The 14,092-nt window shown below is 57.5% G+C and overlaps 1 long non-coding RNA gene across 1 annotated transcript in view; it reads left to right on the forward strand.

Moving 5' to 3' along the window:
* LOC132689805 (uncharacterized) overlaps positions 1 to 12,807 on the forward strand; it is a 30,223-nt gene extending 17,416 nt beyond the window's left edge. The window contains exon 4 of the long non-coding RNA XR_013552764.2: positions 12,689 to 12,807. This is a non-coding gene — a long non-coding RNA (uncharacterized LOC132689805). The remainder of the gene's footprint in view (positions 1 to 12,688) is intronic.
* The last annotated feature ends 1,285 nt before the right edge of the window (positions 12,808 to 14,092 follow it).

Genomic DNA, 14,092 nt, shown 5'->3' on the forward strand with positions numbered 1-14,092 from the left:
TGAAGCCAAGACTACAGTGTATGTTAACTAACTTCTATTTAAACTTTAAAAAAAGAAGAGAGGAAGGAAGGAAGGGGGACATTAATATATAAAAGACGATTGACCAGGGGCACCTAGGTGGCTCAGTCATTTGAGTGTCCAGCTTCAGCTCAGGTCGTGATCTCGCAGTTGGTCGATTCAAGCCCCACGTCGGGCTCTGTGCTGATGGCTCGGAGCCGGGAGCCTGCCTCGGATTCTGTGTGTGTCTCTCTCTGTCCCTCCCCTGTTCCCTCCCCTGTCCCTCTCTGTCTCTCAAAAATAAATACAGGTTAAAAAAAAATACGGAACATATAAAACAACAGCTAATTCGAATGCGTGACCAAAAATCACTCTCTAAAAAAGTAGTAACAGTGACAAGAATGTGGAGCTTAGCTTTGCTGGACCTCAGCTGGGAGCGTGGAAGTGGCGAGACTCGGATTTTCCCTATTCCGAGGAGCGTCTACACCGTGAGCGTTGATGTGCGGGGTGCAAACAGATTTTAGCAAGCAGGCGAATCCCCAAATTCAGAACCTACGCATGAGAGTGGTCGAGCAAACAAGAAATGGAGCAGCGAATGTGCTAGACTCCGAGCGCACGTGTGTGTGTGTGCATGTGTCCACACACACAGATGTGCTCACACGCACACACCTATTTAGCCACCTGCACGTAACAAGAGTGTGGAAACGTACAGGCACACGAGGACCCGTAAGATCGGTTTCCTCTTTAGGGAGGAAGTAGGTAGCAGGACACAGGGGCGGAAGGAAGATTTTCCTCACGGATCGTGTTGAATCTTCCGAACTTGGAACCACGCAAATGTATTTTCTATCTAGAAGATTGCTAATTGATCAACTCTGAAAAGGAAAAAAATCTAATTTTAGGATATACAGAGTTTTGTCGTCTCCATGATTTAAAAATAATTATTGTACATCCACACATTTCATTAAAAAAGGTCCTCGCTAAGGCGATGAGAGCTTCTCTGAAACGCGCAGGGGTGCGTGAAGCATGGCGCCGTTTGGTCAAAACGCGGAGTAAGATGTGTGCTTGGGGAATAAAGGGAGAGGCTCTTGGCCGCAGCTGGGCACGTAACGGCCACTTGTCGCTAAGGAGGGCCTCCACCTGGGCCGTAGCCTTGCTGCTGCAGCAGGTGCTGAGGGGGCCAGTGTCACAGGGTCAGTATTTGGGGGGAATCACGAGAAGTACTGCTCACCCCTTGCAGTCACCCTTTAAGTCCCAGCCAGCGATCTGAGGGCTTTCGGGCTAAAAGGGCAGATGTGTCCGTGCAAATCCCTGATGACTGCTGGGAAGGAGTCGAGAGGTGTGTCCATGTGGCCGTGGGATGCGCTGTCCCGGTGGTCGGCACTTGGTACCCAGCGCTCGGTGGTCAGTGCTCCGTACCCAGCACTCAGTGGCCGACGCTCAGTGGTCAGTGCTCAGTACCCAGCGCTCGGTGGTCAGAGCTCAGTGGTCAGTGCTCTGTACCCAGCGCTCGGTGGTCATAGCTCAGTGGTCAGTGCTCAGTACCCAGTGCTCAGTGGTCAGCACTCAGTGGTCGGCGCTCGGTGGTCAGTGCTCAGTACCCAGCGCTCGGTGGTCAGAGCTCAGTGGTCAGTGCTCTGTACCCAGCGCTCGGTGGTCAGTGCTTGGTGGTCATAGCTCAGTGGTCAGTGCTCAGTGGTCAGTGCTCTGTACCCAGCGCTCGGTGGTCACTGCTCGGTGGTCATAGCTCAGTGGTCAGTGCTCAGTACCCAGTGCTCGGTGGTCAGCACTCGGTGGTCAGTGCTCCGTACCCAGCGCTCAGTGGTCAGTGCTCGGTGGTCAGTGCTCAGTACCCAGTGCTTGGTGGTCAGAGCTCGGTGGTAAGAGCTCGGTGGTCAGTGCTCAGTACCCAGTGCTCAGTGGTCAGTGCTCGGTGGTCAGAGCTCGGTGGTCAGTGCTCAGTACCCAGTGCTCGGTGGTCAGCACTCAGTGGTCAGAGCTCGGTGGTCAGTGCTCCGTACCCAGCGCTCAGTGGTCAGTGCTTGGTGGTCAGAGCTCAGCGGTCAGTGCTCCGTACCCAGTGCTCAGTGCTCGGTGGTCAGAGCTCGGTGGTCAGCACTCAGTACCCAGCGCTCGGTGGTCAGCGCTCAGTGGTCAGAGCTCAGCAGTCAGTGCTCAGTACCCAGCTCTCAGTGGTCATTGCTTAGTACCCAGCTCTCGGTGGTCAGTGCTCAGTGGTCAGCGTTCGGTGGTCAGTGCTCAGTACCCAGCGCTCACTGGTCAGCACTCGGTGGTCAGAGCTCAGTGGTTAGTGCTCAGTACCCAGCGATCAGTGGTCAGCGCTCAGTGGTCAGAGCTCGGTGGTCAGTGCTCAGTACCCAGCTCTCGGTGGTCAGCGCTCGGTGGTCAGTGCTCTGTACCCAGCGCTCGGTGGTCAGCGTTCAGTACCCGGCGCTCAGTGGTCAGTGCTCGGTGGTCAGCGCTCGGTGGTCAGTGCTCAGTACCCAGCTCTTGTTGGTCAGTGCTCGGTGGTCATTGATCAGTACCCAGCTCTTGGTGGTCAGCGCTCGGTGGTCAGCGCTCAGTACCCAGCGGTCAGTGGTCAGTGCTCAATACCCAGCGGTCAGTGGTCAGTGCTCAATACCCAGCTCTCGGTGGTCAGTGCTCAGTGGTCAGCGCTCAGTGGTCAGTGCTCAGTACCCAGCGCTCAGTGGTCAGTGCTCAATACCCAGCTCTCGGTGGTCAGTGCTCAGTGGTCAGCGCTCAGTGGTCAGTGCTCAGTACCCAGCACTCAGTGCTCAGTGGTCAGCGCTCGGTGGTCAGTGCTCAGTACCCAGCAATAAGTGGTCAGTGCTCAGTGGTCAGAGCTTGGTGGTCAGTGCTCAGTACCCAGTGCTCGGTGGTCAGCGCTCAGTACCCAGCTCTCAGTGGTCAGTGCTCAGTACCCAGTGCTCAGTGGTCACCACTCGGTGGTCAGTGCTCAGTACCCATCTCTTGGTGGTCAGTGCTCAGTACCCAGCGCTCAGTGGTCAGTGCTCGGTGGTCAGAGCTCAGCGGTCAGCAATCAGTATCCAGTGCTCAGTGGTCAGCACTCGGTGGTCAGAGCTCGGTGGTCAGTGCTCAGTACCCAGTGCTTGGTGGTCAGCGCTCAGTACCCAGTGGTCAGTACTCAGTGGTCAGAGCTCGGCAGTCAGTGCTCAGTACCCAGCTCTCGGTGGTCAGTGCTCAGTGGTCAGCGCTCGGTGGTCAGTGCTCAGTACCCAGCTTTTGGTGGTCAGTGCTCGGTGGTCAGAGCTCAGTACCCAGCGCTCAGTGGTCAGTGCTTGGAGGTCAAAGCTTGGTGGTCAGTGCTCAGTACCCAGTACTCGGTGGTGAGCACTCGGTGGTCACAGCTCGGCTGTCAGTGCTCAGTACCCAGCTCTCCATGGTCAGCGCTTGGTGGTCAGAGCTCGGTGGTCAGCGCTCAGTACCCAGTGCTCAGTGGTCACCACTCGGTGGTCAGTGCTCAGTACCCAGTGCTCAGTGGTCAGAGCTCGGCGGTCAGTGCTCAGTACCCAGCTCTCGGTGGTCAGTGCCCAGTACCCAGCTCTCGGTGGTCAATGCTTGGTGGTCAGAGCTCGGTGGTCAGTGCTCAGTACCCAGCGCTCAGTGGTCAGCACTCGGTGGTCAGTGCTCAGTACCCAGCGCTCAGTGGTCAGTGCTCGGTGGTCAGAGCTCAGCGGTCAGTGCTCCGTACCCAGTGCTCAGTGCTCGGTGGTCAGAGCTCGGTGGTCAGCACTCAATACCCAGCGCTCGGTGGTCAGCGCTCAGTGGTCAGAGCTCAGCAGTCAGTGCTCAGTACCCAGCTCTCAGTGGTCATTGCTTAGTACCCAGCTCTCGGTGGTCAGTGCTCAGTGGTCAGCACTCGGTGGTCAGAGCTCAGTGGTTAGTGCTCAGTACCCAGCGATCAGTGGTCAGCGCTCAGTGGTCAGCGCTCGGTGGTCAGTGCTCAGTACCCAGCTCTTGGTGGTCAGTGCTTGGTGGTCATTGATCAGTACCCAGCTCTTGGTGGTCAGCGCTCGGTGGTCAGTGCTCAGTACCCAGCTCTTGGTGGTCAGTGCTCGGTGGTCATTGATCAGTACCCAGCTCTTGGTGGTCAGCGCTCGGTGGTCAGCACTCAGTACCCAGCGCTCGGTGGTCAGCGCTCGGTGGTCAGAGCTCAGCAGTCAGTGCTCAGTACCCAGCTCTCAGTGGTCATTGCTTAGTACCCAGCTCTCGGTGGTCAGTGCTCAGTGGTCAGCGTTCGGTGGTCAGTGCTCAGTACCCAGCGCTCACTGGTCAGCACTCGGTGGTCAGAGCTCAGTGGTTAGTGCTCAGTACCCAGCGATCAGTGGTCAGCGCTCAGTGGTCAGAGCTCGGTGGTCAGTGCTCAGTACCCAGCTCTCGGTGGTCAGCGCTCGGTGGTCAGTGCTCTGTACCCAGCGCTCGGTGGTCAGCGTTCAGTACCCGGCGCTCAGTGGTCAGTGCTCGGTGGTCAGCGCTCGGTGGTCAGTGCTCAGTACCCAGCTCTTGTTGGTCAGTGCTCGGTGGTCATTGATCAGTACCCAGCTCTTGGTGGTCAGCGCTCGGTGGTCAGCGCTCAGTACCCAGCGGTCAGTGGTCAGTGCTCAATACCCAGCGGTCAGTGGTCAGTGCTCAATACCCAGCTCTCGGTGGTCAGTGCTCAGTGGTCAGCGCTCAGTGGTCAGTGCTCAGTACCCAGCGCTCAGTGGTCAGTGCTCAATACCCAGCTCTCGGTGGTCAGTGCTCAGTGGTCAGCGCTCAGTGGTCAGTGCTCAGTACCCAGCACTCAGTGCTCAGTGGTCAGCGCTCGGTGGTCAGTGCTCAGTACCCAGCAATAAGTGGTCAGTGCTCAGTGGTCAGAGCTTGGTGGTCAGTGCTCAGTACCCAGTGCTCGGTGGTCAGCGCTCAGTACCCAGCTCTCAGTGGTCAGCGCTTGGTGGTCAGAGCTCGGTGGTCAGCGCTCAGTACCCAGTGCTCAGTGGTCACCACTCGGTGGTCAGTGCTCAGTACCCAGTGCTCAGTGGTCACCACTCGGTGGTCAGCGCTCAGTACCCAGTGCTCAGTGGTCACCACTCGGTGGTCAGTGCTCAGTACCCAGTGCTCAGTGGCCAGAGCTCGGCGGTCAGTGCCCAGTACCCAGCTCTCGGTGGTCAATGCTTGGTGGTCAGAGCTCGGTGGTCAGTGCTCAGTACCCAGCGCTCAGTGGTCAGCACTCGGTGGTCAGTGCTCAGTACCCAGCGCTCAGTGGTCAGCGCTCGGTGGTCAGTGCTCTGTATCCAGCGCTCGGTGGTCAGTGCTCAGTACCCAGTGCTCAGTGGTCAGCGCTCGGTGGTCAGTGCTCAGTACCCAGTGCTCGGTGGTCAGCACTCAGTGGTCAGTGGTCCATACCCAGCGCTCAGTGCTCAGTGGTCAGAGCTCGGTGGTCAGTGCTCAGTACCCAGCACTCGGTGGTCAGCACTCAGTACCCAGCGCTCAGTGGTCAGTGCTCGGTGGTCAGTGCTCAGTACCCAGTGCTCGGTGGTCAGAGCTCGGTGGTCAGTGCTCAGTACCCAGTGCTTGGTGGTCAGCGCTCAGTGGTCAGAGCTCGGCGGTCAACACTCAGTACCCAGTGCTCAGTGGTCAGCACTCGGTGGTCAGAGCTCAGTGGTTAGTGCTCAGTACCCAGCGATCAGTGGTCAGCGCTCAGTGGTCAGAGCTCGGTGGTCAGTGCTCAGTACCCAGCTCTGGGTGGTCAGAGCTCTGTGGTCAGTGCTCTACCCAGCGCTCAGTGGTCAGCGTTCAGTACCCAGTGCTCAGTGGTCAGTGCTCGGTGGTCAGTGCTCAGTACCAGCTCTTGGTGGTCAGTGCTCGGTGGTCAATGATCAGTACCCAGCTCTTGGTGGTCAGCACTCGGTGGTCAGCGCTCAGTACCCAGCACTCAGTGGTCAGTGCTCGGTGGTCAGAGCTCGGTGGTCAGCACTCAGTACCCAGCGCACAGTACCCAGTGCTCGGTGGTCAGTGCTCAGTACCCAGCGGTCGGTGGTCAGTGCTCGGTGGTCAGAGCTCGGTGGTCAGTGCTCAGTACCCAGTGCTCGGTGGCCAGCAGTCAGTGGTCAGAGCTCGGTGGTCCATGCTCAGTACCCAGCACTCAGTGGTCAGCGCTTGGTGGTCAGAGCTCGGTGGTCAGTGCTCAGTACCCAGTGCTTGGTGGCCAGCGCTCAGTGGTCAGAGCTCGGTGGTCAATGCTCAGTACCCAGCACTCAGTGGTCAGCGCTCGGTGGTCAGAGCTCGGTGGTCAGTGCTCAGTACCCAGTGCTCGGTGGCCAGCGCTCAGTGGTCAGAGCTCGGTGGTCAGTGCTCAGTACCTAGCACTCAGTGGTCAGCGCTCGGTGGTCAGAGCTCGGTGGTCAGTGCTCGGTATCCAGTGCTCGGTGGCCAGCACTCAGTGGTCAGAGCTCGGTGGTCAGTGCTCAGTACCCAGTACTCAGTGGTCAGCGCTCAGTGGTCAGAGCTCGGCGGTCAGTGCTCAGTACCCAGTGCTCAGTGGTCAGCGCTCGGTGCCCAGCTGCGGCTGCCCAGGGCCCACGGCCAGGCACCCGTCCACGTGACATCGGTGCGCGGGGAAAAGCCCACGCGCCCCTCGGGTTTGGGGTGTCCCCCGCCTCGGGCTGTGGCCCCTAAACGATGTTCAGCACTTAAAACGAAGTGAATGACCTTTGTGGAGGGAACACCAAGTGTAACTGCGCTGGGGAACCACAGACCCCAGAGAGCGCTGAGCCGGGCTCTTGGTGAGAAATTCTCCCCGACGGGCCCCGTTTTACCCACTCGTGTGGGACTCCGAGGTCCCGGCCTGTTGTCTCCGGGGGGGCTGTGGCGCCGTCAGAGTCGATGGTGGCTGCACAGAGACCCCGGGTGCCGGCCTGGGCGGCGGTCCAGCAGACCCCCGCGATGCGTGCACCCGACACTCGGGGGGTCCGCGTCCCCGCTAAGATTGATTCAAAACCGCCCTCGGTGCTCACGGCGCCTCCGTGCTCGCCTGGGAACACGTGCAGTCCCGCCAGCACAGGGGTCCCCGTCGGTCCGCCGGGGCCTCGCCCGGCCTTTCCTGTGCGGCCAGGGGCCGCTGGGGTCCCTCTGTGCGTCCCGGGCTCCTCCTGGGACCCCGGTCGGGTTGGGCGGGGGCCCACCCCATGACCTCACGTGAACCGAACCGCCTCTTTAGAGGCCTGAGTCCCGACAGTCAGATCCTGCCGCGCTGGGGTCACCCCTTCCGGGCACGGACCTGCGGAGGGGCCACCGTCCCACCCCTCATGGTGGCCCGACACACTCGCTTCGGGCGGAGGCTGGCCGAGGCCACCGCTCTGCCTGCCACGGCCGCTCCCGCGCTGCCGACAAGTGTCCCCTTCACGGACCGTGTAGCGCACGCGCTCCACCTCTGTGTGCTTTCTGTTGGGCGTTTTGCCATCACAGTGGCCCTCGGGCGCGGCGCGGAGGTGCCGGCCGGTGTCCCCAAGCTCAGGTTGCCGCGAGCTGAGCGGCCGAGGCGCGGAGAGCTGAGCGCCGTTCAGCCCGGGGTCGTGGTGCTGTCCGTCCTGAGCTCAGCTCCCGCGTCCTCAGCGTATACTGGCCAAGACGCACCAGCCGGACACAGACGGCACAGAGTCACGTTCTGACCTGACTGGCCGACCCAAGTGTGACCAGGCACCGGCCGGAACGTAAACGAAGTCGCTCCGGAATCTGCCAGTTGGGTGTTCAGTCACCTCATAGGACAGAGCTACGAATAAGAGAACCCCCGAAGCTTGGCTCAGCCCATTCAGTATGAAGGAGCCGCTTGAGCTGCCTTTCGGGTTGTTTAGTTCCTTCATTGCCCGCCCACCCCCCACCCTGGTCCCAGATAATTCTCAGCACTTGTAGGCTGAATGTCCAGATGTTTGCACAACCTCCTTTATGGAGTTTACAAAGGTTTTCCTAAAATCACTAGGGTACACGGGGACCTGGGCAGCTCGGTGGGTTAAAGGTCTGACTTCAGGTCAGGTTATGATCTCGCGGTTTGTGGGTTTGAGCCCCACGTCGGGCTCTGTGCTGACGACTCAGAGCCTGGAGCCTGCTTCGGATTCTGTGTCTTCGTCTCCCTCTGCCCCTCCCCTGCTTGTACTCTGTGTGTCTCTCTCAGAAATAAGATAAACATTAAAAACAAATTTAAAAAATCACTACGGTACAGTTTGTTTCTTTAGAAGAGGGACCACCAAGGAAAGAAAGAATTTAATTACACGTATTTTAGAAACTGTTCCCTGAGTTCTTCTATTCATGCATCAACTCGTCATTCAAATTTGAGCCTTCTATGCTTAGGTATTGTTTCTTACATGTAAAAGAAATAAAAAGCACGTAATGTAATTGAGAGGAAGAAAGGAAGGGAGGGAGGGAGGAGGGAGGATGGAAGGAAGGAAAGGAGGGAGGGGGAAGGGAGAGAGGAAGGAAGGAAGGGAGAGAGGAAGAAAGGGAGGGAGGAAGGAAGGGAGGTGAGGAGGGAGGGAGAGAGGAAGGAAGGAATGAAGGAAGGAAGGAATGGGAGATGGAGGGACGGGGGAGGGAAGGAGGAAGGAAGGAAGGAAGGAAGGAAGGAAGGAAGGAAGGAAGGAAGGAGATGGAGGGACAGGAGAGGGAGGGAGGAAGGAAGGAAGGAAGTTAGGAAGGAGGGAAGAAGGAAGGAAGGGAAGACGGAGGGAGGGAGGGAGGAAGGAAGGGAGGTGGGAAGGAAGGAAGGAAGGGAGGGAGAGAGGGAAGGAGAGAGGGAGGAAGGAAGGAAGTTAGGAAGGAGGGAAGGAAGGGGAGATGGAGAGAGGGAGGGAGGGAGGAAGGAGGGAGGGAGGGAAAGAAGGAAGGAAGGAAGGAAGGAAGGAAGGAAGGAAGGAAGGGGAGATGGAGGGATGGGGGAGGGAGGGAGGGAGGGAGGAAAGGAAAGGAGAAAGGAGGGAGAGGAAGGGACTCAATACACAGGAAGTCACCCACGACTAAGCCGCACCATGATTGAAGCACTCTGAATAAGGTGTCTCAGGGGCAGCACACCGTTGCCCCAAGCGCTCCAGGCCAGGCTCCTTGAAAGGAAGAGAACTACCCATCACCCACGACACCTCAGTTGATCAGGACGTCTTGGTTTGGGTTGTCCACAAAGCAAAGCCTGAGACAAGGATTTGGGAACAAGTATTTCATCTGAGAGCGACCCCAGGGAGCACAGCCAGGGAGTGGGCCAGCGAGACAGGGAGGACAGATAGCCGGTGTGTGAATGTGACAACTGTCCCCTGAGACCCTCCGAAAAGCTGTGCACGGCATCCGGAAGTGCCCTCCCGCCAGGAGCAGGGGAGCTGGGGTGCCCACCCACCACCCCATCTGCACTGGCGGAGGGCCTCTCCCAGGGCATTAACGTGCGTGGGCCAGGGACACGCCTGTGGCACGAGAATGGACTTGGGCAGGGGACACGGGGAGCTGCTAGTGAGTGTAAGACCCAGCCGTGGGGACCCCCTGGTAGGGCCAAGGGGATATGGGTGGGGCACTGATGTCTCCATTTTATGGATGAAAAACGGGAAGCCACGTGCTCAAGGTTACCCAACAATAACTGGGAGAGATGGTGTAGTAGTTACATTTGCTGTGTAACAAATTATCCCACAACCTAGAAGATATAAGCAGCAACACTGATGATCCCCCGTGGTTTCTAAGGATCAGGAATTCAGGAATGGCTTAGCTGGGTGGTCCTGGCTTGGGGTTTCCCGGGAAACTGCAGCCGTGTTGTCAGCCAGGGCTGATGTTATCTGAAGGCTCGATTGGGTTGGAGGATAGGCTATTGGCAGGAGGCCTCAGCTCCTCATCAGACGGGCAGTGTCTTCAATAACCCAATGTAGAAAGAAATAAGCCGTCACCTCTGCTGTGTCCTACAGGTCACACGGAGCAGCCCAGCACAACACAAGCTGTGAATACCAGGACGGTATCCATCAGGGGCCTGCTCGGAGGCTGGCCACCGTAGACGGGGTTCGAACTCCCCTTTTCCTGTCTTCAGTGACCATATTCCTTTTGTTACACATGACCATATTTTCGTTTTGCAGGACAGGGGAGTATCTTGTAAAGGCAATACTGAAACTCAAATCTGCGTGCTCTGGGGGCTTTGGTAAGCTGTGATGTCGTGCCCTCCTCCTTATCCAGCTCCCGGGAAGAATGAGCTCACTCACGCTTGTCAAGCTGGGGGTGGTGGGAGCAGGAGTGAGGATACAAGGCAAAGTTGTGAGACCCGCCTGGGATGGGCTGCGGAGTCCCCTCCCCAGCCCCCATCCCACACCACGCTCAGGACTGGGTCGAGCTGGGCTCCCGTTGAGGGGCTACTGATTTGGGTTCCCTTATGGGCTGGGCCCCAAGCCGGAGATGGGCTCTAGAGGACCCTGGGGTGCTGGGACGTCACGTTGCCCTCAGACCACTCATGGGCTGGACTCTCTACGCTCCTCTTCCAATAAATTCCGGAAGGACCACCGGGGCTGCGCTCCCCCCACCTCTTCAGCAGAGCTCCAGGCAGGCGAGCGTGAGGCCCTCGAGCCTGGATCACACCCAGCCTTGTGCACCCAGCACTGGGGGGCCCTCGGGACCCTGCTAGCTGCCGAGGGACACAGGCAGCGTGCGTATAAACTTCCAGGGCTCGAAACCACCACGCAAAGAATAAAATACAAGTTTATTTAAAGTGAGCTTTTCTTCAACTTCCATTCCCTCCAGTGAGAGGTTTACTCACAGTGTTGGGCGTCCTCGGTGGCGTCAGCCTTGGTTTTAGGTTTCGATTGCGACGTTAACAAGTCACCCAAAAACTTAAAGGCTTAAAACGAAAACATCTATTTCTTAATTTTTGCAGTTCTCGTGGGTCACGAAGTCACGAGGGGTCTGGCTGGGCGTTTCTGGCCACGGGTCTCTCATTCCCACACGGCATGTGGGCCGGGAACAGCAGGATGGGGCAGGGCGCACTCCACACAGTCTCACGGCCTCTCCACGTGGCCTCCTCACCACATGGTGACCTCAGGACAATCAGACTTCCCTGCATGGCTCTGAAGATCCAGCGTTCCAGCACGCATGGCGGAAGCTGTCCCTTCCTCTGTCAGAGCCCACCCAGATGCAAGAGAGGAGACAGACTCTGCCTCTTCCTGGGCGTTACAAGCTTCCAGAAGGTTCCAGAGGGTTCCAGACGGCTCCAAAGGGTGCTCGGAAGTCCCTGGGAGCCCCGTGTTCCCGCCGGGTCTCTGAGCTCACAGACCTCTGCTGCCTTCTCCACACAGCCTACTGCAAAGGAAACCTGGCTGCTGCCCCTCCTACTCAGGGGCCGCAGAAAGCACAGTGAGCTGCCAGCCACCTGCTTCGCCTCTGTTCTGCTGTCCCCACACCTCAGTGGTGAAGAGGACCCCTCCCAGGTTGGAAGGAAGGCAGGCATCCCCTCTATGCTCAGATCCAGAACTTTGCAGAAGATTCTACCCTTCTTGTCCACCCGGTGGAGGACGTGGGGTGCAGAAGCCTCTTTCCAACTGGCTTCTCACCCCAGATTCGGAAATATATTTCCCCTGTTGTGACACCAGTTTGGAGATGCTGACTCCACGGTACTTACACCAAATTTCGCCGCCTCCTCTCCAGGCTTTAATTCTTTAAAACCTGAAATCCGATGATTTGATTTGATGTTCCTGTCCCCCTGGGCCAAGGCCCACGAGGGGCGGGGGTGGGGGGTGGGGGGGGTGGAGTCCTCAGGCTATAAGTGACAACATTCAGGGACAAACAGAGAAGAGGAGGAACCGGGTGAATTCGCCACAAAGTCATCCCTACACATGAGTGATCTCATTTATTCCGTACCAGTTACCAACCTTCCTTTACCGAGGAGGAAACAGATTCAGGGAGAGCCGAAGCGACTGGCCCGAGGTCACAGGTCATGTAGTACCAGAGTCTGACATCTGTGACTTTCCACTTCGTGTCACTCGGATATTTCTTGAATAGACGAACAGATCGTTCCCAGGGTTGGCTGGGCTTCTCCCTGTAACCCCGTGCTCACGTGACAACACAGGATCTGACCGAAGGACGAGGATTTGAAAGGAAGACTGTTATGGACGATCTGGGCACGTGGGTGCCACGCTGATCTGTATCGATACCGACACAACGGCACGTCTTTAAGCAGCCACGTTGAGTGGTGCTAAATTTGCGATTCCTTCCCTTTCTGGGTATTTTCAAGCATGCTGTAATTCTCCTGTTGTGCGCAGTGACCGCCGTTAGCAGGAAGTGGCCCCGTCCTGGGCGAAGCATCAATACTCCTACAATATAGCCCATTAAGCCTCCATAATGCACCTTTTAGATGTGTGTTTTCTTCTCACTTAATCTACTTTATTTAAGCATTCTCCACTCTGCACGCCGTTAACTATTTTTCTGTTCTAACCCTAGTTTCCCAAGGTCCCTGGTAAAATGTCGTATAAACAAACACACAAACCCAGTAAATGTGTGACCGGTACAGCAAATGAATTACTCTACCGGTGTTCTGGATCGAGATGCCCCGGGACAGACACAACATATTCCAAAGCGAGAATCCTCGCGTGAAGCGACGCCCCCTCCACGTGCCTTTCTCTCTCTTTCACGCGTGTCTTTACGCCAGTGTCGCTGGTCCTCTTTGTAGGGCCTCGGGAGCCCTGAGACACAGCGTGCAGGACGAGGGAAGAGAGTGATCGGCCGTCGGCCCCCCAGAGGCCCGCGTGGAATTGCCGAGCCAGCAGAGCCGCGCGTCGGACCCCCGGAACCGAGGTACGACCCTTCGTCGGCAGTAGGCGCGCTTCGGACGCGGGGTCCGGGGCCCACACGGGTGGGGTCTCCGCGGCGAGAGGCTTGTATCCGTTTCCTGTGGCTGCTGTAGTAAACCGCCACACACCGGGTGGCTTTAAAAGAAAATGCAGATTTCTTCTGCCACGGTTCCGGAGCCCGGAGGTGCAAAGCTGAGTGTTGGTAGGACCACACTCCCCTCAAAGGCTCTAGGGGAGAATCCGGTCTTTGTCCCCCGGCTGCTCGTGGCTGCTGGCACTCCAGTCTCTGCTTCCGTGGCCGCAGTGCTGCTTCCTCTCCCGCCCCCGTGTTCCTTGTGAGGGCACTCGTCACTGAAGTCAGGCACCGTCGACATAACCCGGCAGGATCTCCTCATCTCGAGACCCGTCTTTCCATCTGCAAACACCCCTTGTCCAAATAAGGCCACATTCACAGATGGTAGGGATGAGGCTGTGGACGTTCGTCTGGGGGCCACCATTCGGCCCCCTACGCGTCTTCACTGGTTTAGGGTGGGGCTTTGGACAGGGAGACCGTACCGGTGATGGGGTTTGGGGGTGGTGGGGGCGGGTCTGGAGCTGACCGCCAGGAAAGAATTCTTGAGACGTCTTTGGTGCAGAAGGACTTCGATGTCATCAGAGCACAGGGTCAGGACCCCTGGGCAAAAAGAGCTATGCTGGGGTTGTGAGGAGTGACCTGGGAGTTGGGGGAGGTAAGGAAGAAGGGAGGTTTGCAAAAGGACTTTCGTATGCTACAGAGATACCACACGTGTGTCTGTTTACTACAAGATACTGGAGGCCTTGCCGTTGTCGAGCTGAGGTTGTTTTCCCTCTAGTAAAGCATTAACGTTGAGACAAGACAGTCGGGAGCTAATTGGAGGAATGTTATACTCTGCCTGTCTCAAATGTTTGTCAGCGGGCTGCAGGTTATAAAGAAATGTTATTTTATTTTATTTTCGTCTTACCTTTGTCCCCTCCATCACTGTGGAGGGGAGGATGATGTGGGGGCTCCAGGAAATTGAGTCTGTGGGTTTCTGGAGGTTCGGCTCTTGGTAAGATTGCCTTTTTCTCGTGATGTACTGAGACCTTTGTAAACTGATGGCAGCTCATGTCCTGGGTGACTGATCTCTGACAGTTAGCCATCGGTTCTTCCCTTCCTTTGCCCTCGGACAGCTGCGAGTGCCTGAGGAATGTCACACATACCCCACCTGGCAGGGGCGGGGGGGAGGTCGCTAGCTTGCGCTTTGCCCCCACGTCACCTTTGGCCC

This window comes from Panthera onca, chromosome E3 (assembly GCF_046562875.1).
Source record: "Panthera onca isolate mPanOnc1 chromosome E3, mPanOnc1 haplotype 2, whole genome shotgun sequence".
Lineage (NCBI taxonomy): Eukaryota > Metazoa > Chordata > Mammalia > Carnivora > Felidae > Panthera > Panthera onca.